This window comes from Hyperolius riggenbachi, chromosome 3, assembly GCF_040937935.1.
Source record: "Hyperolius riggenbachi isolate aHypRig1 chromosome 3, aHypRig1.pri, whole genome shotgun sequence".
Lineage (NCBI taxonomy): Eukaryota > Metazoa > Chordata > Amphibia > Anura > Hyperoliidae > Hyperolius > Hyperolius riggenbachi.
Genome location: NC_090648.1, coordinates 420945462 through 420968693, shown reverse-complemented (window position 1 = coordinate 420968693; position 23232 = coordinate 420945462). Strand labels below are relative to the sequence as shown.

Here is a 23232-nt window from a genome sequence, read left to right as displayed (position 1 = left end):
CAGAGAGTAGAGAAACCTCACAGAGGACGTGATGGCCAATGTCATCATGTTCTGTTTGTTCTCATTGTGAGGTCAAGAGTGAATAGAAGAATGAGAAAAAATATGAGGGCTGACATAAAAAAGGCCCTTTTTAAGTCTGTGCAGCAAGTTTTAAGCTAGTTTTTCATTTCACATAGTCTGTGTAGCATACAGAGGGTTATTTTTTAAATATATTTTAGTGTTTCAGGGCCCATTCACACTTGCTGATCGCAAAACGCTAGCGATTTTGCTAGCGTTTTGCTCTGGCGTTTTTTGGCAAAAAAAAAAATCACCATTCACACCTGGCGATTTTTTAGCGACCGCGTTTTGCGCTTCTATAGCACTAAAACGCGATTTACCGGGAAATCGCCTGAAAATGTGCAGGCTACGCGTTTAGCGATTTGCGGAGATTAGCAAGTCACCCAAATGAGAACGGGCCCGTAGACTTTAATTACACTAGCGCTTTGAAAAGCGCTAGCGTTTGAGCATTTTGACAAAATCGCTAGCAAAACGCTCTAGTGTGAATGGGCCCTTAAACTTCTTTGAATTCACAAAGATTTTCACACATGCGGTAATAGTTCAGCAATTTACCAAAATCTGCATGGCAATTCACTAAGATTTATACGTCATGGTATTTCATTCTGTATTTGATGGATTATTGCAGTGCATGGAAAATGGATGAAACATATGATAAAGAGATAGCATTTTTTTAAAAAATGTACCGTATTTAATTTTTTTTTTAAGTGCAAGTCCAAGGTGCATAAAATCAATATTAAATTTGTATCAGCTCAAAACTCTTATGATTTTTTTTAACGATTTTGAATTGCTACGTAATAATATTGTGAAATTAGGGAAATATGTTTTTATTATTAACTTTATATTATTTTTCTGAATAATTTAAATAGTTTATAAAATGGCTGTTTGTTATATTCAGGACAGCTCCAGCCTGGAGGTCTTTATGAATTGACATTTATGAGGTATTTACCTCACAAGTCGGTAATTTACCTTGCTACTTGGTAATTTTAGTCTATATCGGTAAAATTATTGATATTCTTCTAATTACTATAGTAAAATATCTGTAATCTTTGCTGACATTTTACTACGATCTAAGCTAACCCATTTTACTATGATCTAAGCTAACCCTACTCCAGAGCCGGGACAAGGTCCTCCAGCACCCAAGGCTGAGACACCAAAGTGCGCCCCTCCATCCCCCCCCAGCCATCACACACAGATTGCTATTAGACTAAAGGTGGCCACACACGATACAATAAAATGATCAGATTTTACAGTAATTCGATAAAAACGATTGGATCTCCTGAAAAAATCGAAAGCTTTTTTTTCATTCGACTGAAAAATCAGATCGAATTTCCCGTTTTCTTCGATTTTTATCGATCGGGAATGCCAGATATTTTTCTTCAATCTTTCTAAAGATTGTATGGTGTGTGTTAGATTGTGAATTTATTAATAAACACAACCTAGCAATTTTGTCAGAGTTTCCAATCATTTTTATCATAATTGGGGGAAAATTGAGCATACGTGTGTGGTACATTGGTCATATTTTTGAAATGTTACAGTCAGTCAGAAAAATTGATTGCAATTCTTAAATTGAACAGATATTTTAAAAATTGTATGGTGTGTGGCCACCTTAAGAGGTGCCCCATGACCCCCAACCACCTTGATCTCTAGTTTTTTGGCTTGCAGTCACTGCCATGTATCCCCTTTTCTTATTTCTTTTTGCTTCAAACACAATAGGGGAATGATAGCTGAGTGAGTTGTGCGCCCCCTCCTACACTGCGCCCTGAGGCTTGAGCCTCTCTCGCCTCGGCCCTGCCATGCCCTACTCTAACACAGAACCATCCCTCTACTGATGCCCAACTCCAAGACATCCCTGGTGGTGACTAACCTTAACTTTTCCCCAGTGCCTAACCTTAACCCCCCAGCTAACGTTAACCCCCCCAGCCAATGTTAACCTGCTGTGGTGCCTAACCTTATCCCCTAAGGACTACCGCTCTCTACCCCATCTCCCAACATTTTTGCCACCATAATGTTACCACCAGTAATGTTAAAAGCCACAAGTAGCGGCTATCAATTATAATTATGGCACCCAATAAAATAGCTTGTGCCCAATAGTTTATCGGTGCCATAATTACCATTTATCAAAGCTTTTAACATTGCCGCCTGACGGAGCTCCTCCTGCGCAATTTTTATCTGCTTCAGAGAAAACTGAATGGAAGCAAACTTTCTGACAATGGAAATATCTCTAACAGTTACAGAATGTGAACGAAGACCTTTTTTTTTTTTTTTTTTTTTTTTTAGCACAGAAATCACAGTATCTTGTTTCATAGGAGAAAAGAAAAAACAACACACTTTTGACAGTGCATTGTTACAAATATTACTCTAGAGGGGGGAACTCTATCATTGCCATGCAAGATATTAGAAGAAAGGGGCCCGCCGCCCATATGATGTTTACCTCCACTCTGATCCCAGAGTGTTTGATAACAGGACAAAAAGGCATTTTTCCTATTCCAGTACCCACTGAACTGGAATATCAGCATACTTAGTTGTAATGTACCCTGAGAGCTAGGGAAAAAGGGGAAAATTTTCCTTACATGTAAATCAGCGATCAGTTAGCTGACAGCTTTGTGAATTAATTAGCTGTTAATGAATTATTGTCTGTTAGTGGTTTTCATGAAGACAGTAAAGAACCTATTGTTAACATTCTACAAGGCTGCTTTGCAAGGGGGGAGGTCCCACTCCTTACAAAGTCTAATGTTAAGATTTATGTAAACTGGTATGAACCAGGTAGTGGTACGCAGCTATGGTGGACTTAAACTTCCTGAACAATACCAACCTCACTGGGTATAAGAATTTAATAAGGCTTGATGGAACACCGTCTTTTACTGGTAAGAAAAATGTTTAAATATAAAAAAATAAAGGTTAAAGAGGAACTGTAGTGAAAATAAGAATAAATAAAATTACTTATTTTTTATTACAATATTCATTTATAAATTATTCCCTCAGTGCATTTGTAAAAATCTTTCCTCTCCCTGAATTACTTTCTGAAATTTATCATAGGAGGTGACATCTTTAGTTCTGCCATGTGATCTGTGCAAAATGTTTGTTTCTGAGAGTTCTATGCACAGATGGAGATTCTGCTTGCTTGGCAGTTGGAAAAAGCTGTTATTTCCCATAATGCAACACGGTTCAAAGACACCAAACTGTCACAACTAAGGTCATGACATCACACTGTTGGAGGGGTTTCACCACAATATCAGCCACACAGACCACCCTGATGATCCACTGGAGAAAAGATTTCTCATGGGAAAGCGCATATCGGCTACTGATTGGGATGAAGTTCATTCCTTGGCTACAGTTCCTCTTTAAAGGCATTGGGAACTGCTGCTTAAGATAAAAAACAAATACTTTCTTAACCCATTCGTGTTCCGTCGTTTTCACTTGAGAAATGTTCACCTCCCATTCATTAGCCTATAACTTTATCACTACTTATGACAATGAACTGATCTATATCTTGTTTTTTCCGCCACCAATTAGGCTTTCTTTGGGGGGTACATTTTGCTAAGAGCCACTTTACTGTAAATGCATTTTAACAGGAAGAATAAGAAAAAAACGGAAAAAATCATTATTTCTCAGTTTTCAGCCATTATAGTTTTAAAATAATACATGCCTCCATAATTAAAAGTCACGTATTGTAATTGCCCATATGTCCCGGTTATTACACCGTTAAAATTATGTCCCTATCACAATGTATGGCGACAATATTTTATTCGGAAATAAAGGTGCATTTTTTCCGTTTTGCATCTATCACTATTTACAAGTTTAAAATAAAAAAAATATAGAAATATATCATCTTTACATTAATATTTAAAAAGTTTAGACCCTTAGGTAAATATTTACATGGTTTTTTTTATATTAAACATTTTATTTGGGTAGTTTTGGGAGGGTGGGATGTAAACAATAGGTTTAAAATGTAAATGTGTGTTGATTTTAATTTTTTTTTACTTTTGGTTGTAGTATTACTTTTTGGCCACAAGATGGCGGCCATGAGTTTGTTTACATGACGTCACTCTAAGCGTAACACACGCTTAGAGCGACGCATGTGGGAGGTAACAGCCAGAAAAGGCGCAGCTTCCGAGAGAAGCTGTCGCTTTTTCAGCGGGGGAGAGGAATAGCCCGATTCACTGATTGCCTGGCTAACGAACCTCATGCACACGCGCGATCGGGCGCGGTAGCGCGCATGGTTCCTGGACGTAGTTTCTACGTCCAGGAACCAAAATAGGTTAAGGAGAGGTAATGAATCCTAATGAGCCTTCTCTCTCCTCTCACGGTGCCTTTGATGCAGCTCAGAATCCCCCGTTTGAATCCCCCGCTGCATGGGACTTCGGAAGTCTTCAGGAGCTGAGTCCTCCTAAAGACTTCCGAAGACCTCTTTTGGCGCTGGAGAGAGCAGTATTTGACTAATTTAGTCAAATACTGCTATGGGAGATCCTGCGCTGGAACGGGCACTGAGGGATGAGAGGAAAGGCTCATTAGGACCCGGAGCCTTCCCTCACCTTAGGTAAGTATCTGTTTTTTATTTTAATCAGCGGTTCCCAATGACTTTACACTTGATAAACAGAAGTCTTCATCCTAACACAAGTAAGGTATATTTTTCCCTAGGCAGAGCAGTTGAAAACATTCTCTCATTTGCCCCCACTTTTCATAATAAACAATCTCTCTATATAAAAAACCTAAATTGGATCAATAGAAAGGAATGCCAGAATGATTTTAAAAGAAAACATGGTAACTTTTCACTAGACATCTTGAACTCACAAGACACTGATATTACAGCTGCGTCATGTGAGAACACATAAGGCAGACTATCATAATGCTAGCAATAGATTCAACGGGATCAGGCCTCAGGTGTGCAGTGACAGTTGGTGGAGTGTTTTCACTGTCAGTCATCTAACCACAATAGTTTCAGCAGTCTGCTCCACCAGAGCCTCCCTCATAGAAATACTCCTATACCGCGCTGTCACAACACTAATACCAAGATGACCAGCACTGACTGGCTCGCCTCGCAGATTAGACTATTGGGATTCAGCAAAGCACTCGTTCTTTAGTGATGAAATAAAACAAAAATGAATGTAGACTTCATTTTGAATTACATTGTTCATTAACCTAAAATCGCCATACCATCAGAATTTTTTTTGATTGTACAGCTTTAAAATGATCACAAATAAACATAAAATCAATGCCAAGAAAATCTAAATTGACAATCTAATGATCAATTTTATATACCTTTGATCTGAAGCAATTTCAATTTGATTTGTTTACAGAATGACCAATTTACTGAAGTGATCACCTTTCCTAAGACTGCATCTTGATGGGAGTATCATCTATCTATCCATCCATCCATCCATCCATCCATCCATCCATCATTCCATTACTTTCACCTATAGCTTTAGTAAGCAGTGTTCCCCAGTACTGGATACCATCAATGTGTAGTATTGGCACCTTTAATAAATGAGAACCTTAAAGCGCTTAATTGATGCTCAGTCACAGAAATCAACTAACTAGCTTTGAAAAAGTTTAATGTCACCCCAGTCTTTTTATCAGCATATCCTAACACTCTATATACTTTACATCCTGAGGCTGAAAGGTCACATCTGTCCCAAAGAAGAGTTTGCTAATGTAAGTGAGCAACAAACATAATTTGTTTTCGCTACTAACCTTTTTCTTGCAAAGCGTGAGTTCTCAGGGGATAAACAAGCTTCGTCCCTGAAGCTGTGGCTGCATTAAAAACTTCCACATAGTTTGTTTGAACCTGTCGGCTTACATGCTCAGCCCAGTTTAACCCTTTACAAGCAGTTCAGAGCACTGGCTTCATTCCCAAGCAGGAAGTTGTGAGTGCTGCACTGATTCCTATCTGTCTGGGTATGGTTGCTGAAGGTTCATGAGAAATTAGGCTAAATTCTTCAATTCCCTTTACGATATCCGCAATAAAACAAGTCCCAGCAGTGTACTTTCGTCAAAGAAATGAGAGCTTTTCAGCTGCAGAGTGTATGATTACACTAGTTTACAAGGATATAAATTTATAACGATGTCACTGCATAATTTTGTTTATCTTAGAGCTGAAACAATGCCAGAATATAAAATACAAAGTACTGCAAGGTCTCATTTAAAGCAGAACTCCATGCATACATTATGACTCAAGGTGCCCATTAACGCTACAATTTTTAGTGAAGAAACGTATTGTATGAAAACAAAGAAACTGGTAGGCCCAATCGATCCTGAATGATGGCGTTTTCAACTGTTTCTTTAACCATTTAAGCCTTTTGGACGTATTTGCTATGTCCAAAAGGTTGCTGCTGCTCGCTCCTGCGGCCAATCGCGCGCACCCCTGCGTGCTCCCGTGCCACCCATTAGCCGGAGATCAATGAATGGGAACACAGTTCCCATTCAGTGATCTAAGTCCCCGTTAGAAAGACCGTCGACCTCTATGAAAAGCCACAATCTGTCTAAAGAAAATAAAAAGTTGCACGTTCTCCCTTCATTTCCTGTAAGCGTGATCAATCGATGGCATTTTCAACTATTACCTTAACCACTTAAGCCTTTTGGACGTATTTGCTACGTCCAAAAGGCTGCAGCTGCGCACTCCTGTAGCATTTCGTGTGCGCCCCTGTGCGCTCCCGTGCCGCCCATTAGCCCGGAGACCAATGAATGGGAATGCAGTTCCCATTCAGTGATCTAAGTCCCCATTAGAAAGACCGTTGATTTCTATGAGAAGCCGCAATCTGTCTAAAGAAAAAAAAAGTTACACGTCCTCCATTCACTTCCTGTAAGTGTGATCACTCGCTTACAGGAAGAAAAAAAAATGACTGAGGCCATCTTGTGTATAAATATATATATATATATATATAACAATAAAAAAACACAAATAATTACCTAAAGGGCTGAAATTTTTTTAATATGCATGTCAAGAGGGTATATTACTATTATTTTTTTAATTATAAGCTTGTAAATAGTGATGGACGCAAAAGTGGAAAAATGCACTTTTAATTCCAAATAAAATATTAGCATTTTGAAAGGGACATAATTTAAATGGTGCAATAACTGGAACAAATGGGCAAATAAAATAAGTGTGTTTAACTATGGTAGCATGTATCGTTTTAAAGCTATAATGGGCGAAAACTGACAAGTAATGAATTTTTTCAATTTTTTTCTTAAAGTGGACCCAAACCAAACATTTTTTAATTAAAAATATTTAGTTTTACCACTCTGACACATACAAAGATAAATAAACACTCGTTCAAGCCTATGAGCATTTCAGTGCATGCTTTTCACCCTTCTCTTTTCATAACTAGGGTTATACAGGTGGCAGCCATTACTTCTGAGCTTAGTAGGAGGTTTTAGATCATGGGTGTGCTTGTCATCAGCTACCCTCCCTCACAAGGGCAGGCAGAGAGTAGTCAAAATCCTGAGATGGTGGTGGAAACCTAATGCTTTGGGCGTGTTTTCAGCCAATGAACCAGTAAACCTAATCACAGGGGTACCATGAAAAAAAAAACAATACATGAGGATCCTCAACGCAGTCTGCAGAGAAATTTGGCCTTGGGCACCAGTGGCCATTTCCGCATGGCAATGACCCAAAACACACAGCAAAAGTGGTGAAGAAATGGTTAGCAGACAACAACATTAACATTTTGGAGTGGCCCAGTCAGACTCCTGACTTTAATTCAATTGAAAATCTGTGGAGGGAACCAAAGATCAGGGTGATGGGAAAAATACCCTCCAACCTGAAAGATTTGGAGCTCATTGCTTAAGATGAATGTGCAAAAATACCTGTGGAGACATGCAAAAAGCTGGTCTGCAATTATAGGAAGCGTTTGATTGCTGTAATCGCCAATAAGGGCTTTTCTATTAATTATTGAGAAGGGAATTAATAATTTTGGACTGGACACCTTTTTGCTCAAATGTAAATAAAAGCTGAGAAATGTTTTTCCCCACAATAATGCCTCTTGTACATCATCTTATTATGCTTTGGGAGACACCTATGTCATTTCCTGTCAAAAAAATTACTTTCTGGTTGAATAAAAGTAACTTTAAATCAAAATTTGCCAGGGGTATAAATAATTATGGGCAGTACTGTAAATATATATATATATATATATATATAGTGGAGGAAATAATTATTTGACCCCCTCACTGATTTTGTAAGTTTGTCCAATGACAAAGAAATGAAAAGTCTCAGAACAGTATCATTTCAATGGTAGGTTTATTTTAACAGTGGCAGATAGCACATCAAAAGGAAAATCGAAAAAATAACCTTGAATAAAAGATAGCAACTGATTTGCATTTCATTGAGTGAAATAAGTTTTTTAACCCTCTAACAATAAAAGACTTAATACTTAGTGGAAAAACCCTTGTTTGCAAGCACAGAGGTCAAACGTTTCTTGTAATTGATGACCAAGTTTGCACACATTTTAGGAGGAATGTTGGGCCACTCCTCTTTGCAGATCATCTCTAAATCCCTAAGGTTTCGAGGCTGTCTCTGTGCAACTCTGAGCTTGAGCTCCCTCCATAGGTTTTCTATTGGATTAAGGTCCGGAGACTGACTAGGCCACTCCACGACCTTAATTTGCTTCTTCTTGAGCCACTCCTTTGTTGCCTTTGCTGTATGTTTTGGGTCATTGTCGTGCTGGAACACCCATCCACGACCCATTTTCAGTTTCCTGGCAGAGGGAAGGAGGTTGTCGTTCAGGATTTTGACTACTTTCTGCCTGCTGCCTGCACTTACGTCTGTCTGGATTTTACCTACTCTCTGCCTGACGCTTGCTCCAATGTCTGCCTGGATTTTTACTACACTCTGCCTGCCGCCTGCACCAACCTCTTCATGGATTTGGACTACTCTCTGCCTGCCTTATTTGTACAGTTTCACATTTTTGTAAGTTTATTCATAAATTTAATTAATTCAACAATTATGTGTTCCAGTCTTAGGCGGGACCCTATGCAACCGCGTGGAGTGTAGAACCGGGCGGGTGGATGCGTGGTGACACGGACGGCTGTGTGCGCAACGGCCGTTCATTTCAACAACACTGATCGAGAGAGCACTCCAGAGGCCACCGATACGGGGGAGAGCCCATTATAAAGCTCATTTATCGAAGGATATTGTAAGTGCAATACATTTTAAAGTTTTAACCATTAAAACAGTATTATGCTATGAGAAGTCTTTTATATGGAGGTAATCAAGCAGCTGATGCCAAATTTTACACAGTGGAACAGACAACGGTGGGGATCGCAGAGGTCGGGGGTGACCTGGGAATAACCCCAAGGCGTAACTGAGACCTAATTGGGGGTCTTAGTAAAGGGTGAGTCCCTTTCCAATTTTTGGTGTGGTGGAGGTGACAACCTAATTAAAGAACGTCACAGATGAACAAGTAACTGATCAACTTTGGTCCAACTGGATGGTTTAGGGAACACTGGTCCCCCCAAATAGCAGGACTGTGTTGCGCTACATACAACTTGACTGTTTCTACAATTTTAATATATGATCGCACTGCCTGGCCTATAACTTTGATTGCATTTGCGAACCTTAATTGATCACTATTTTATTTATATGCAGAATGTCTACCAGGCTTTTATTCCAATATATGTTGGCGATTTATGACTTAAGAATTGGAGGCCTAAAATTCTTGAAAAAAATGTACCGCTTTTGACTCATAATTCCAGTCAAACATGCACCGCCAGGGAAGTTAATTTGGGCACTGTTGCCGTTATTCGAACTCTTATGGCGGTAGTTAAATTAACCCTCTCCCCTAAAGGCTCAGTAGGAGTCACCCAGGAACTTACCGTAAGTGGGAGCTAGACCTCACAGGCACTGAGTGCCAAACCCTGCCGAAGGTTCAGTAGTAGGCACAGTGGAGTTGAAGTCAGAGGCGCTGGACATTGAAGCCAGGCCTAGAAATGGTAAGCAGGTGGAGCTGAAGTGAGAGTGGGGAGCAGAAGTTGGAAGCACCCTGGAACCAGACTGGAGTACCTGTGTGAGTGCAGCAGCACCTGCGCACCAAGCCAAAGCCATTCCTCCATGCATGGCTCCATGCTACTGCGCCGGTAGTCTGAGGGCTCGTTACACTGTAGGCGATTTTGGCTTTTTTTTTTACACGCAGGCAATTTTTAAAATTGCCCACCAAACGCTTGCGTAATAAATGTCTATGAGAAGGTTCGTATCAGCGCGGGTCGTGCAAATCAGTCATATCAGTCGCTGTGTCGGCAAAGCAGGGCGTGGGCCAGTTTTTGGGCGATTCGGCCTCAATGGAAAGTATAGGAGAAACACAAAACGCTCACAAAATTGCTTTATGTAGTGATTGTGTTTGTGTTATTAAGAATAAATACAATAGAATAAATACATTTATTCTTTTCTGGGTCAAAGAGTTCACTTCCTGACTTGTATCAGGGACTGAATTAAAAAAACGCTCGGGAAAATCGCTTAGAAAAGCGCTTTTAACAAAAACGCATCACCCACCCAAGCACCGGGAAAGGAAAAAAAATTGCCTCAAAAAAAGGCCAACCCGGACGGACACGCGAACGGAACACAATTTGAACGAGGCCTGAAGGAGAATGTGGGAAGCCTCTGCTGGATCCAGAGGTTTTCCTCTTCTTAGGAAAGTATCTCATTTTTTGCTTTAGGGTCACCTCGGGTTCTTTTTTTAAAGCCCACTTCCAGCCACAACATCTGTAGAAATATTTTGAGGTATGTTCACATGATCCTTGGGTTTATTGGCTATGCTCACAGCGAATAAAGATGATGTTGCCAGAGCTGGAATGTGGTTGGAATTTGATACTATTTGTACTTGTAGGTGTTTTTCGTGGCACACTTAGTGAAGTAGTGACATGTTACATGTGCATAGAGATGGGCCGAACGGTTCGCCGGCGAACGGTTCCAGGCGAACTTTGGTGGTTCGCGTTCGCCTGGACCAGGCGAACTTTTGCGGAAGTTAGATTTGCCCCATAATGCACTATGAGGGTCAACTTTGACCCTCTGCATCACAGTCAGCAGGCACATTGTAGCCATTCAGGCTACACTAAGCCCTGGAGCCCCACCCCCCTTATATAAGGCAGGCTCCGGCGGCCATTAGCCTCACTCGTGTGCCTGCTAGCCTGCTAGAGACAGACTAGGGACAGCTGCTGCAGACTTGTTCTTCTAGGGAAAGATTAGTTAGGTTCTTGGCTGCTTAGCTTGCTCCTGGCTGATTATTATTGCTTTTATAGCACCCCTCAACAGCTCTTTTCAGAGCTCATCCTGTACTTTTTTTTTTTCTGTGTGTCAAACTGACACTTTTGTTGCATGCACAGCCTTGCTAATTCATAGTGTGTGTGCCACTGCCAGCAGCCCAGCACATTCAGTGACTACCTGTGTGTGTGACAGGGAGCTGCACATTGTACTACCCAGTACTGCATATACCCAGTACCTGTTGTGTTTACTTAACCCACCTCATCACTGCATATACCTAGCTTTGTGTTGAGTGAACCCACCTCACTGCATCTAACTACCTGTTGTGTTGAGTGAACCCACCTCTCTGCATCTAAGTACCTTTACTGTTTAGTGATCCCACCTCACTGCATCTAACTACCTGTTGTGTTGAGTGAACCCACCTCACTGCATCTAAGTACCTTTACTGTTCAGTGAACCCACCTCACTGCATCTAACCACCTGTTGTGTTGAGTGAACCCACCTCACTGCATCTAAGTACCTTTACTGTTCAGTGAACCCACCTCACTGCATTTAACTATCTGTTGTGTTGAGGAAACCCACCTCACTGCATCTAAGTATCTTTACTGTTCAGTGAACCCACCTCACTGCATCTAACTACCTGTTGTGTTGAGTGAACCCACCTCACTGCATCTAAGTGCCTTTACTGTTCAGTGAACCCACCTCACTGCATCTAACTACCTGTTGTGTTGAGTGAACCCACCTCACTGCATCTAAGTACCTTTACTGTTCAGTGAACCCACCTCACTGCATCTAACTACCCGTTGTGTTGAGTGAACCCACCTCACTGCATCTAAGTACCTTTACTGTTCAGTGAACCCACCTCACTGCATCTAACTACCTGTTGTGTTGAGTGAACCCACCTCACTGCATATACCTAGCATCCCCCCGAGATGGACAAAATGGACAAACCAGGTAGAGGAAGAGGTAGAGGCAGACCCAGAGGAAGGCCACCAGGCACCGGCAGGTCTGTGCGAGTTGGTGTTGCTGTGATTTCGTGCTGACCTGGTCCAAAATACAGTGCTCAGAAGAAGGCACGTGCCATCACTTCCCAAGATCAGGATGTGCTTGACTATTTAACACAGAACACCTCATCTCCCGCAGCCACCAGCGGTACCACAAGCACCACATCCGCTGCATTTGACACTTCGCAGGAGTTATTTGGTGGTGGTGGTGAAATCACTGATTCCCAGCCACTACTGCAACAACAAGAAGAAGGCGCAGGTACACCACCTCATACGTCTGAGTTAGGTGGCGATAGTATGGACGTAACGTGTGAGGAGGGGGATGATGAACCACCTGAAGTTAGTGCAGTTGAGGAGGTGTCTGAGGAAAGCGAAGCTGGGCAGGAGGATTATGATGACAATTATACGGATTCCACGTATGTTCCCAGAAGAGGAGATGACCGATGACAGTTCAGAGGGGGAGTCAGAGAGGAGTAGGAGGAGACGACTCCATGATAGAAGCAGAGGGAGCTCGTCCTCAGAAACAGCTGGGGACAGTGTCCGGCGCCATGTATCGCCAGCTAGGAACAACCAGCCAACATGCCCTTCAACGTCAGCTGCTGATGCCACCGTAGCGCCATTACCCCAGGGGGGCTCAGCGGTTTGGAAATTTTTTAACATGTGTGTCTCAGATCAAAGCAAAGCCATATGTTCTCTCTGCCAGCAAAAATTGAGCCGTGGAAAGGCCAACTCTCACGTAGGGACAAGTGCCTTACGAAGGCACCTGGAGAGAAGGCACAAACAGCTATGGCAAGAACACCTGAGGAAAAGCAGCACCCAAAAGACAAGCCACCCTCCTTCTCCTCTTCCTCCTTCAGGTGAAAAGTCTTCATCCGCTTTCTCCCTTGCACCTTCACAGCCACCCTCCTCCACACCGCCTCTTCCCTTCAGCGGTTCCTTCTCCTCTGCCCACAGCAGTACCCAGCTGTCCGTAAAGGAAGTATTTGCGGACATTCAGCGTGAAAAAAACTTGTTGCCGGTGAGACGCCTGATTTGCGATAGCCCGACTCGCTGGAATTCCACCCTGCTGATGTTCTCTCGCCTGCTAGACCAGGAGAAAGCCGTCACCCAGTACCTGTATCATTACAGTACAGGGACACAATCTGGGAGGATGGGGATGTTGTGGCCCAACAACTGGACACTGATGCGAAATGCATGCAGGGTCATGGAGCCCTTTGAGGAGGTGACCAAGCTGGTGAGTCGCGCTGAGGGCACCAACTGTGACTTGATCCCCTATGCCTACTTCCTGGAGCGTGCCGTGCGTAGAGTGGTGGATACAGCTGTGGAGGAGCGTGAACAAAAACAGTTCGGGCAGCAGGAGTCCTGGGAGCGATTTACATCCGAACCCGATGTTTCTACAACACCTGCGGCAGCACAGAGGGGGGAGGAGGAGGAGGAAGAAGAGGAGTCGTGTGGGGAAGGAGAGGAGTCAGACTCTGATGATGATGATGATGAGGAAGGTGTTTCTGTGGAGGAGGAAGAGGCGGCAGAAGAAGAACAACCGCGGCAGCCATCACAGGGGGCTTCTGCTGCTCCACGTTCCCGTGGTATTGTTCGTGGCTGGGGGGCGGAAGAGGAGTTGCGTCCCGTCACTGAGGAAGAGCAAGAGGAGATGGAGATTACATCTGCATCCAGCTTTGTGCAGATGGCCTCTTTCATGTTGTATAGCCTGTTGAGGGACCCCCGTATCAAAAAACTCAAGGCGAATGACCTGTACTGGGTGGCCACGCTACTAGACCCTCGGTACAGGCACAAAGTGGCGGACCTGTTACCAACTCAACAGAAGACGGAAAGGATACAGCACTTGCAGAACAAGCTGTCGATGATGCTTTACAATGCGTTTAAGGGTGATGTGGCTGCACAACGCAATCAAGGTACCACTGGCAGTAACCCTCCTCCTCCCAAGTCCACGCAGGCAAGGACAGGACGCTCCAGCGATCTCAGGGTGATGTCAGACATGCGGACATTCTTTAGTCCAATTCCTCGCCATAGTCCTTCTGGATCCACCCTCCACCAACGCCTGGACCGGCAGGTGCGTGTACATGCCCGCCTAATTTTTCTGGCTGCACTGCGGGCGGCTGCAACAAAAAAACAAAAGCATGTACATTTGCCCATCCCCCTTCGTGATTATTACCTTGCCGCGGTGAAGGGGCTTGCGTATCACAATGAAGCAATGACCGCCGGCTATTTGAGTGTATCGGGTGGGGGTGGGACACAAAAGATAATAAAGGCGTTGCTTCATTGTGGTCAGACCAAATTTGATCAGCTGGACAGTCACTGTTGTTCTATCATTGAGCTACCACAGCCCGGCGACCATATGGGCTTGAAAATTGCCATGGCCTACACTCTCGCCATGGTGCGCACCAGTCCAGCACGGCCGTCACTACGCAAACAGCTGTTTGCGGTGCGTTACACAGTGAGTTTGGTGTGTCAGTGTGAAGCAGAACTCTAATTACACTCCCTGAATCAGATTGATGTATACACATGCAAGATGTTTTAAAGCACTTTAGGCCTGCAATTTAGCATTCAATGTGATTTCTGCCCTTAAAACGCTGCTTTGTGTCACATCCAGATTTTTCCCCGGGACTTTGGGCATGTATCTCACTCCGCCATGCCCCCCTCCAGGTGTTAGACCCCTTGAAACATCTTTTCCATCACTTTTGTGGCCAGCGTAATTTTCTCTATTTTTCAAAGTTCGCATCCCCATTGAAGTCTATTGCGGTTCGCGAACTTTTCCACAAACCGAACCTTCCGCGAAGGTTTGCGAACGGGGTTCGCGAACCTAAAATCGGAGGTTCGGCCCATCTCTACATGTACATATCTCCTAATTTAATCATTTATTTCTTTAAACTAACAAACGTTTTGTATGCAAACGAGAACAAGGAAATCGTGGAGATGGCACACCTTACCCAAAGGATGGGTGCATAGCCTGTGGGTGCTAAGCCAAAGCACCCGGTACATCAACAGTCAAGTATGGATTCAGGCTAGTACACCGGCTTCAAAGTGCAAACAATTCCGTTTATTGGTTCATCAGCACATATGCAATGACAATTGTTTTGGGGCCACGGCTGGTCCACTTCTCCAGAATGTAAAGGGGACCAGCCGTGGCCCCAAAACAATTGTCATTGCATATGTGCTGATGAAGCATTAAACTGAATTGTTTGCACTTTGAAGCCGGTGTGCTAGCCTGAATCCATACTTGATTTTTGTATGCAAAAATCCATGAACTATTTTACACGTGCTTTTTTTCTGTGTTTTATGCATTTTTTTGCGTATGATTTCCAATGTGTTTTTATGAGATTTTCTGGGATGCACTTTTTATTATATCTGCCTGCATACAGCATGGTGCTTTTTTCTGTCCATTTACCCCTACCTCCAACAAAAAAAATTGCCCAGTGTCCTGTTGATCTTACTAGCTTCAGTCCTGTTGGACTTACACACCTGAAACAAGCATGCAGCTGATCTTATAAGATTTTTGTCAGAAATCTGCATGTTATTCTGGGTATTAGAGGCAGATAATAAGCAGGACAGCCACGCAAAGTGTATTGTTTGAAACTAAATAGGCCAGCCTCCATATTCTCTCTCAGTTAAACTTCCTCAGCTTCCCTTTAAGAAAATGTTTTCTCTTCCTGTCCCCTTCACAGGAACTGACAGGAACAGGAATTAAGGGAAAATCTCCTCAGATGGGACACAGAGAGCAGTAAAATATGAAAGATGTTCAAGTCTTTCCCCACTCCCCCCCCAAAAATATATATATATATATATATTGTAAGGTCTTTTGCAACATAGCAGGACTACATGTAATATTGCTCATGCCTCATGCCTTCAAGAAGGTTTAAACTCGAGTGGATTTACTTTTGGACCTTCAGGATAAATAGAACTATTATAAAATAATTATAAAGTTTTACAACATTTTCCTAACCTTCTAAAGGTTGCGTAAACAAACTACGCCAACAAAGCTGCATTGACTGGAGGTCTACCTGTGAATAATGAATGAAAATACTTGTACATTTTCCGCTTCACGCAGCTGAATATGTAACCTTCGTCATCGGTGATGTTTATTATTTGTGATGTGTACAAGACAAAAGAAGCATGCAATGCAAGTGACAGTTATTTACTGGTATTTGTCATATTCATCTGCATAACAATATGCAAATAATAAGCAAACTATCATATTCTCAAAACATTTCAGAAAATACTGACAGGTGTGGTACTCAACTGAACAAAATGGCTGTTTACATTTAAATACAGCAGCAGCGTCTCCAACGAGTCTCCAACAGCTAAGGTGCCTGCTCACATCAAATATAGGAGGAGCAGAAACAGAAATTAAAGTGCACTTAAAGAGGAACTCCAGTAAAAATAATGTAATAAAAAAGTGCTTCATTTTTACAATAATTATGTATAAATGATATAGTCATTGTTTGCTCATTGTAAATTATTTCCTTTCCCAGATTTACATTCTGACATTTATTACATGGTGAAATTTTTACTGTGGGCAGGTGATGTAGCTGCTGCTAGCGGTTTTGGCAGTTGGAGATAGCTGTAAACAGCTATTTCCCACAATGTAACAAGGTTCACAGACAGGAAACTGCCAAGAGTACCTCGGTCCTCAGAGCTTTTTGTGGGAGGGGTTTCACCACAGTATCAGTCATACAGCACCCACTGATGGTCTGTTTGTGAAAAGCAATAGATTTCTCATGTAAAAGGGGGTATCAGCTACTGATTGGGATAAAGTTAGATTCTTGGTCGGAGTTTCTCTTTAAAGTACACCTGACCTGGTCCTTTTATTTTTAAAATTGTTGTATTACTGGTGCTGTGACTTTGTCACAGCACACAGCACCATCCTCCCCCCTCCAGCGCCCTCTGTGGCACCGTTCTGGCAATAATTATGAGCGGGGAGGAAGTGACAGTGTTTCCTCCCCTCTGTTCGTCCTTAACTTCGCCCCCTCCACTCGTGGCCTTAGGTCCCTATATGTTTCACTGCAAACAGCGCACAGGGTAGCCGCGCTGTGTCCGGGCTTGTGTTAATTGAGGTCGGAAGGATATCCAACCTCAATAATCAGATGCCCGCACACAATTGCAGCTCCCCTCCGTGCTGTGTGCATTGAAACATAAAGTGGGACTAAAGCAGCAGGTGGAGGGGGCAGAATTATGGATGCGCACAGGGGAGGAATAACACTTTCTCCCCGCTCATATTCAACATTCTGCCTCAGTCAAAGACTACAACTGAGCATAACGGGTGCCACAGGGTGTACCAGAGGAGAGGATGTGACTTAGTCACAGCACCAATAGTAAAACACTATTAAAAGTTTAAGGGGAGGAAGGAAACGGGACATGGGTACTTTAAAGGGAACCTGAACTGAGTAAAATGATTTAAAATAAACACACAACATACTTTCAAATGAATATCACACACTTACCTTGTCGCCGTAAATTCCTCTCAGAATCTCAGCATTTTCTTCTAGAAAAAAATCCTTCCAGTTCTGACAAGATTTTGCAGCTGCGTAGCAATCCCCGCAATCTCAGATAATAATAAATATGTCATAAATAAATTCATAGAGATGACCCAATAAACAGTATTAAAATAATGCATGTGAGAGTATCCATTTATATGTGCAAATGTGTACACACAGACACACACACACACACACACACACACACACACACACACACACACACACACACACACACACAGTATATGTGTCCACGTGTACACACCCACACAAACACAAAAACATGACCCAACAATATAGCCTTAGTGGTAGTAGAAGTAGGGGAGAGCAGCTATACAGTGGCTTGCAAAAGTATTCGACCCTCTTGAAGTTTTCCACATTTTGTCACATTACTGCCACAAACATGAATCAATTTTATTGGAGTTCCACGTGAAAGACGAATACAAAGTGGTGTACACGTGACAAGTGGAGCGAAAAACATACATGATTCCAAACATTTAAAAAAAAAATAACTGCAAAGTGGGGTGTGCGCAATTATTCAGCCCCCTGAGTCAATACTTTGTAGAACCACCTTTTGCTGCAATTACAGCTGCCAGTCTTTTAGGGTATGTCTCTACCAGCTTTGCACATCTAGAGACTGAAATACTTGCCCATTCTTCTTTGCAAAACAGGTCCAGCTCAGTCAGATTAGATGGACAGCGTTTGTGAACAGCAGTTTTCAGATTGGATTTAGATCTGGACTTTAACTGGGCTATTCTAACCCATGGATATGTTTTCTTTTAAACTATTCTATTGTTGCCCTGGCTTTATGTTTAGGGTCGTTGTCCTGCTGGAAGGTGAACCTCCGCCCCAGTTTCAAGTCTTTTGCAGACTCCAAGAGGTTTTCTTTCAAGATTGCCCTGTATTTGGCTCCATGCATCTTCCCATCAACTCTGACCAGCTTCCCTGTCCCTGCTGAAGAGAAGCAACCCCAGAACATGATGCTGCCACCACAATATTTGACAGTGGGGATGGCGTGTTAAGAGTGATGCGCAGTGTTATCCACCACACATAGCATTTTGGTCAAAAAGTTCCATTTTGGTCTCATCTGACCAGAGCACCTTCTTCCACATGGTTGCTGTGTCCCCCACATGGCTTGTGGCAAACTGCAAACAGGACTTCTTATGCTTTCTGTTAACAATGGCTTTCTTCTTGCCACTCTTCCATAAAGGCCAACTTTGTACAGTGCACGACTAAAAGTTGTCCTATGGACAGATTCCCCCACCTGAGCTGTAGATCTCTGCAGCTCGTCCAGAGTCACCATGGGCCTCTTGACTGCATTTCTGATCAGCGCTCTCCTTGTTAGGGCTGTGAGTTTAGGTGGACGGCCTTGTCTTGGTAGGTTTACAGTTGTGCCATACTCCTTCCATTTCTGAATGATCGGTTGAATAGCGCTCCGTGGGATGTTCAAGGCTTTGGAAATCTTTTTGTAGCCTAAGCCTGCTTTAAATTTCTCAATAACTTTATCCCTGACCTGTCTGGTGTGTTCTTTGGACTTCATGGTGTTGTTGCTCCCAATATTCTCTTAGACAACCTCTGAGGCTGTCACAGAGCAGCTGTATTTGTACTGACATTAGATTACACACAGGTGCTCTAGTCATTAGCACTCATCAGGTATGTCCATGGGCAACTGACTGCACTCAGATCAAAGAGGCTGAATAATTATGCACATCCCACTTTGCAGTTATTTATTTGTAAAAAAATGTTTAGAATCATGAATGATTTTCGTTCCACTTCTCATGTGTACACCACTTTGTATTGGTCTTTCACGTGGAATTCCAATAAAATTGATGCATGTTTGTGGCAGTAATGTGACAAAAAGTGGAAAGCTTCAACGGGGCCAAATACTTTTGCAAGCCACTGTATATACGTAAGTGTCTATAATAGTGCAAGCTAGAGAAAGGGGGACAAGTAAGAAAAAAGGGGGAAGGGGGGGAATGGTGATAAAAGTAGGGGCCACAGTAATTGAGCAACTGTATGCAAGTGCTTACAAAGTTACTTACGCATATGCATGGACACTCTCACATGCATTATTTTATACTGTAAATTGGGTTATCTCTATGAATATGTCTAAGGTCATATTTGTTATTTTTGAACTTTTGGGTTATTTTCCTATCTATGTATGTTTAACATACTGCCGTACCAACATGCAAATCTTACATAAACCGTTGTCTCTGACATCACAGTTATATGCTCCTACCTTATTGCCTGATAAAGCAGGGTCATGCCTGTGAAACGTGTTGCACAAAACTTTGGAGTATGTAAATAACAATTTTGCTTGACTGTCAAAACCAACGGTTCCCTGTGTCTGCTTGGAGGAGGTAAGTCTAGCACTACCTCCTCTATATATTAATTCTAAGCATTTTAGCTTATTCTTTTTGCTTCATGCTATAAAGTGAGTATTGTATGTTTATTTTTACTTTGACCTTTTTTAGTTAAAGATATATACTGCAAACAAGCTACGGGTGAGCCCTCCTCACAAATATGATCCCATAAATACCTTTTCTTTACACCGCTGAAGATCTTATAAGGCTGAGTCTTTGTGAAGTGTACAACACACCATGATTGTTTGACCCTGCTGTGTCCTTCATTTGTAAAGAAACCTCTTGCAAGGGAGTGGAAGTGGTGGAAAAAAACCCTTTAGAGCTTCAAGCTGTTGTTAGACAAGGTACCGTAATCCATAATATCCAATATGCTATGTGCAGCCCCGAGAAACAGAGACTGCAGCTCTGGCAGGTGAGATGCCACTGCACACTTTTATAATGATGTTATCACGGTTGGGAGGTATTCAATGAATTGGAAATGTTTCCAACATGATGCAAATTATGTTGCAATTTATATGCAACTTGAAAATGCAGCCACTTCCAATTCAGATTAGCCTAATTCCAAGTTCCATATGAATTGCATTACAGTTTGCATCAAATTGGAAAAAAAAATTAGCTAATCATCTCTGAAATACTGTAAGTTTAGTTAAGATTTTCTTTCAGCTTTTATCTATAGCTTTGGGCAATGGGCATTTTTAAAAGGATCCATATAGATGAGCTCTTAATAAAAGTTACTGTATTATACATGGCTAGTGACCTTAGCCCGTTTAATAACGGGCTCTAGGTCTGTCACTGCCACCACGTGTAAGCGCATGCGCGCATACGCCCGCCCGGTCCCCTGTCTGTCCTGCCCTGTCCACACAATGGCTGTCCTTGTGGCACATGCGCAGTAGCGCAAGCGCAGGGACACACACAAACATGGGACCCAGAGACACTTACAGTGGAGGAAATAATTATTTGACCCCTCACTGATTTTGTAAGTTTGTCCAATGACAAAGAAATGAAGTCTCAGAACAGTATCATTTCAATGGTAGGTTTATTTTAACAGTGGCAGATAGCACATCAAAAGGAAAATCGAAAAAATAACCTTAAATAAAAGATAGCAACTGATTTGCATTTCATTGAGTGAAATAAGTTTTTGAACCCCTACCAACCATTAAGAGTTCTGGCTCCCACAGAGTGGTTAGACACTTCTACTCAATTAGTCACCCTCATTAAGGACACCTGTCTTAACTAGTCACCTGTATAAAAGACACCTGTCCACAGAATCAATCAATCAAGCAGACTCCAAACTCTCCAACATGAGAAAGACCGAAGAGCTGTCCAAGGATGTCAGAGACAAAATTGTAGACCTGCACAAGGCTGGAATGGGCTACAAAACCATTAGCAAGAAGCTGGGAGAGAAGGTGACAACTGTTGGTGCGATTGTTCGAAAATGGAAGGCGCACAAAATGACCATCAATCGACCTCGCTCTGGGGCTCCACGCAAGATCTCACCTCGTGGGGTGTCAATGGTTCTGAGAAAGGTGAAAAAGCATCCTAGAACTACACGGGAGGAGTTAGTGAATGACCTCAAATTAGCAGGGACCGCAGTCACCAGGAAAACCATTGGAAACACATTACACCGCAATGGATTAAAATCCTGCAGGGCTCGCAAGGTCCCCCTGCTCAAGAAGGCACATGTGCAGGCCCGTCTGAAGTTTGACAATGAACACCTGAATGATTCTGTGAGTGACTGGGAGAAGGTGCTGTGGTCTGATGAGACCAAAATAGAGCTCTTTGGCATTAACTCAACTCGCTGTGTTTGGAGGAAGAAAAATGCTGCCTATGACCCCCAAAACACCGTACCCACCGTCAAGCATGGGGGTGGAAACATTTTGCTTTGGGGGTGTTTTTCTGCTAAGGGCACAGGACAACTTAATCGCATTAACGGGAAAATGGACGGAGCCATGTATCGTGAAATCCTGAACGACAACCTCCTTCCCTCTGCCAGGAAACTGAAAATGGGTCGTGGATGGGTGTTCCAGCACGACAATGACCCAAAACATACAGCAAAGGCAACAAAGGAGTGGCTCAAGAAGAAGCACATTAAGGTCATGGAGTGGCCTAGTCAGTCTCCGGACCTTAATCCAATAGAAAACCTATGGAGGGAGCTCAAGCTCAGAGTTGCACAGAGACAGCCTCGAAACCTTAGGGATTTAGAGATGATCTGCAAAGAGGAGTGGACCAACATTCCTTCTAAAATGTGTGCAAACTTGGTCATCAATTACAAGAAACGTTTGACCTCTGTGCTTGCAAACAAGGGTTTTTCCACTAAGTATTAAGTCTTTTATTGTTAGAGGGTTCAAAAACTTATTTCACTCAATGAAATGCAAATCAGTTGCTATCTTTTATTTAAAGAGACTCCGTAACAAAAATTGCATCCTGTTTTTTTATCATTCTACAAGTTCCAAAAGCTATTCTAATCTGTTCTGGCTTACTGCAGCACTTTCTACTATCACAGTCTCTGTAATAAATCAATGTATCTCTCTCTTGTCAGACTTGTCAGCCTGTGTCTGGAAGGCTGCCAAGTTCTTCAGTGTTGTGGTTCTGCTATGAACTCCCCCTTCCAGGCCCCTCTATGCACACTGCTTGTGTATTATTTAGATTAGAGCAGCTTCTCTCTTCTCTCTTATCTTTTACAAGCTGGATAAATCGTCCTCTGAGCTGGCTGGGCTTTCACATACTGAGAAATTACAGACAAGGGCAAAGCTGTTTGCAGGAAGAAAAGAGCAGCCTAAAACTTCAGTGCATGAGAACAGGGGGAAAGAAACACACAAATGATCTCTTGAGATTCAAAAGGAAGGCTGTATACAGCCTGCTTGTGTATGGATGTATTTTCTATGTGTGGACATACTGTACATCAACCTACTTCCTGTTTTGGTGGCCATTTTGTTTGTTTATAAACAAACTTTTTAAAACTGTTTTTAACCACTTTTAATGCGGCGAGGAGCGGCGAAATTGTGACAAAGGGTAATAGGAGATGTCCCCTACCGCACTGGTATGTTTACTTTTGTGCGATTTTAACAATACAGATTCTCTTTAAGGTTATTTTTTCGATTTTCCTTTTGATGTGCTATCTGCCA

The 23232-nt window shown here is 42.4% G+C and overlaps 2 protein-coding genes across 16 annotated transcripts in view; one reads left to right on the top strand and one right to left on the bottom strand.

Annotated features, from left to right (window-relative positions):
* SH3RF2 (SH3 domain containing ring finger 2) overlaps nucleotides 1-23232 on the bottom strand; it is a 477535-nt gene that overhangs the window by 202536 nt on the left and 251767 nt on the right. The window contains exon 1 of one of the 13 annotated variants that reach the window (XM_068277527.1): nucleotides 5749-5824. The exons of the other annotated variants lie outside the window; for them this stretch is intronic. The gene's annotated coding sequence lies outside the window, so the exon portion shown is untranslated. Of the gene's footprint in view, nucleotides 1-5748; nucleotides 5825-23232 lie in introns of those variants that run through there. 13 annotated transcript variants of the gene reach the window in all.
* GRXCR2 (glutaredoxin and cysteine rich domain containing 2) overlaps nucleotides 1-23232 on the top strand; it is a 167187-nt gene that overhangs the window by 17248 nt on the left and 126707 nt on the right. For 2 of the 3 annotated variants that reach the window (XM_068277532.1, XM_068277533.1), the window contains one exon: nucleotides 9010-9188. The gene's annotated coding sequence lies outside the window, so the exon portion shown is untranslated. Of the gene's footprint in view, nucleotides 1-5397; nucleotides 5483-9009; nucleotides 9189-23232 lie in introns of those variants that run through there. The other variant, XM_068277534.1, reaches the window with a different exon arrangement.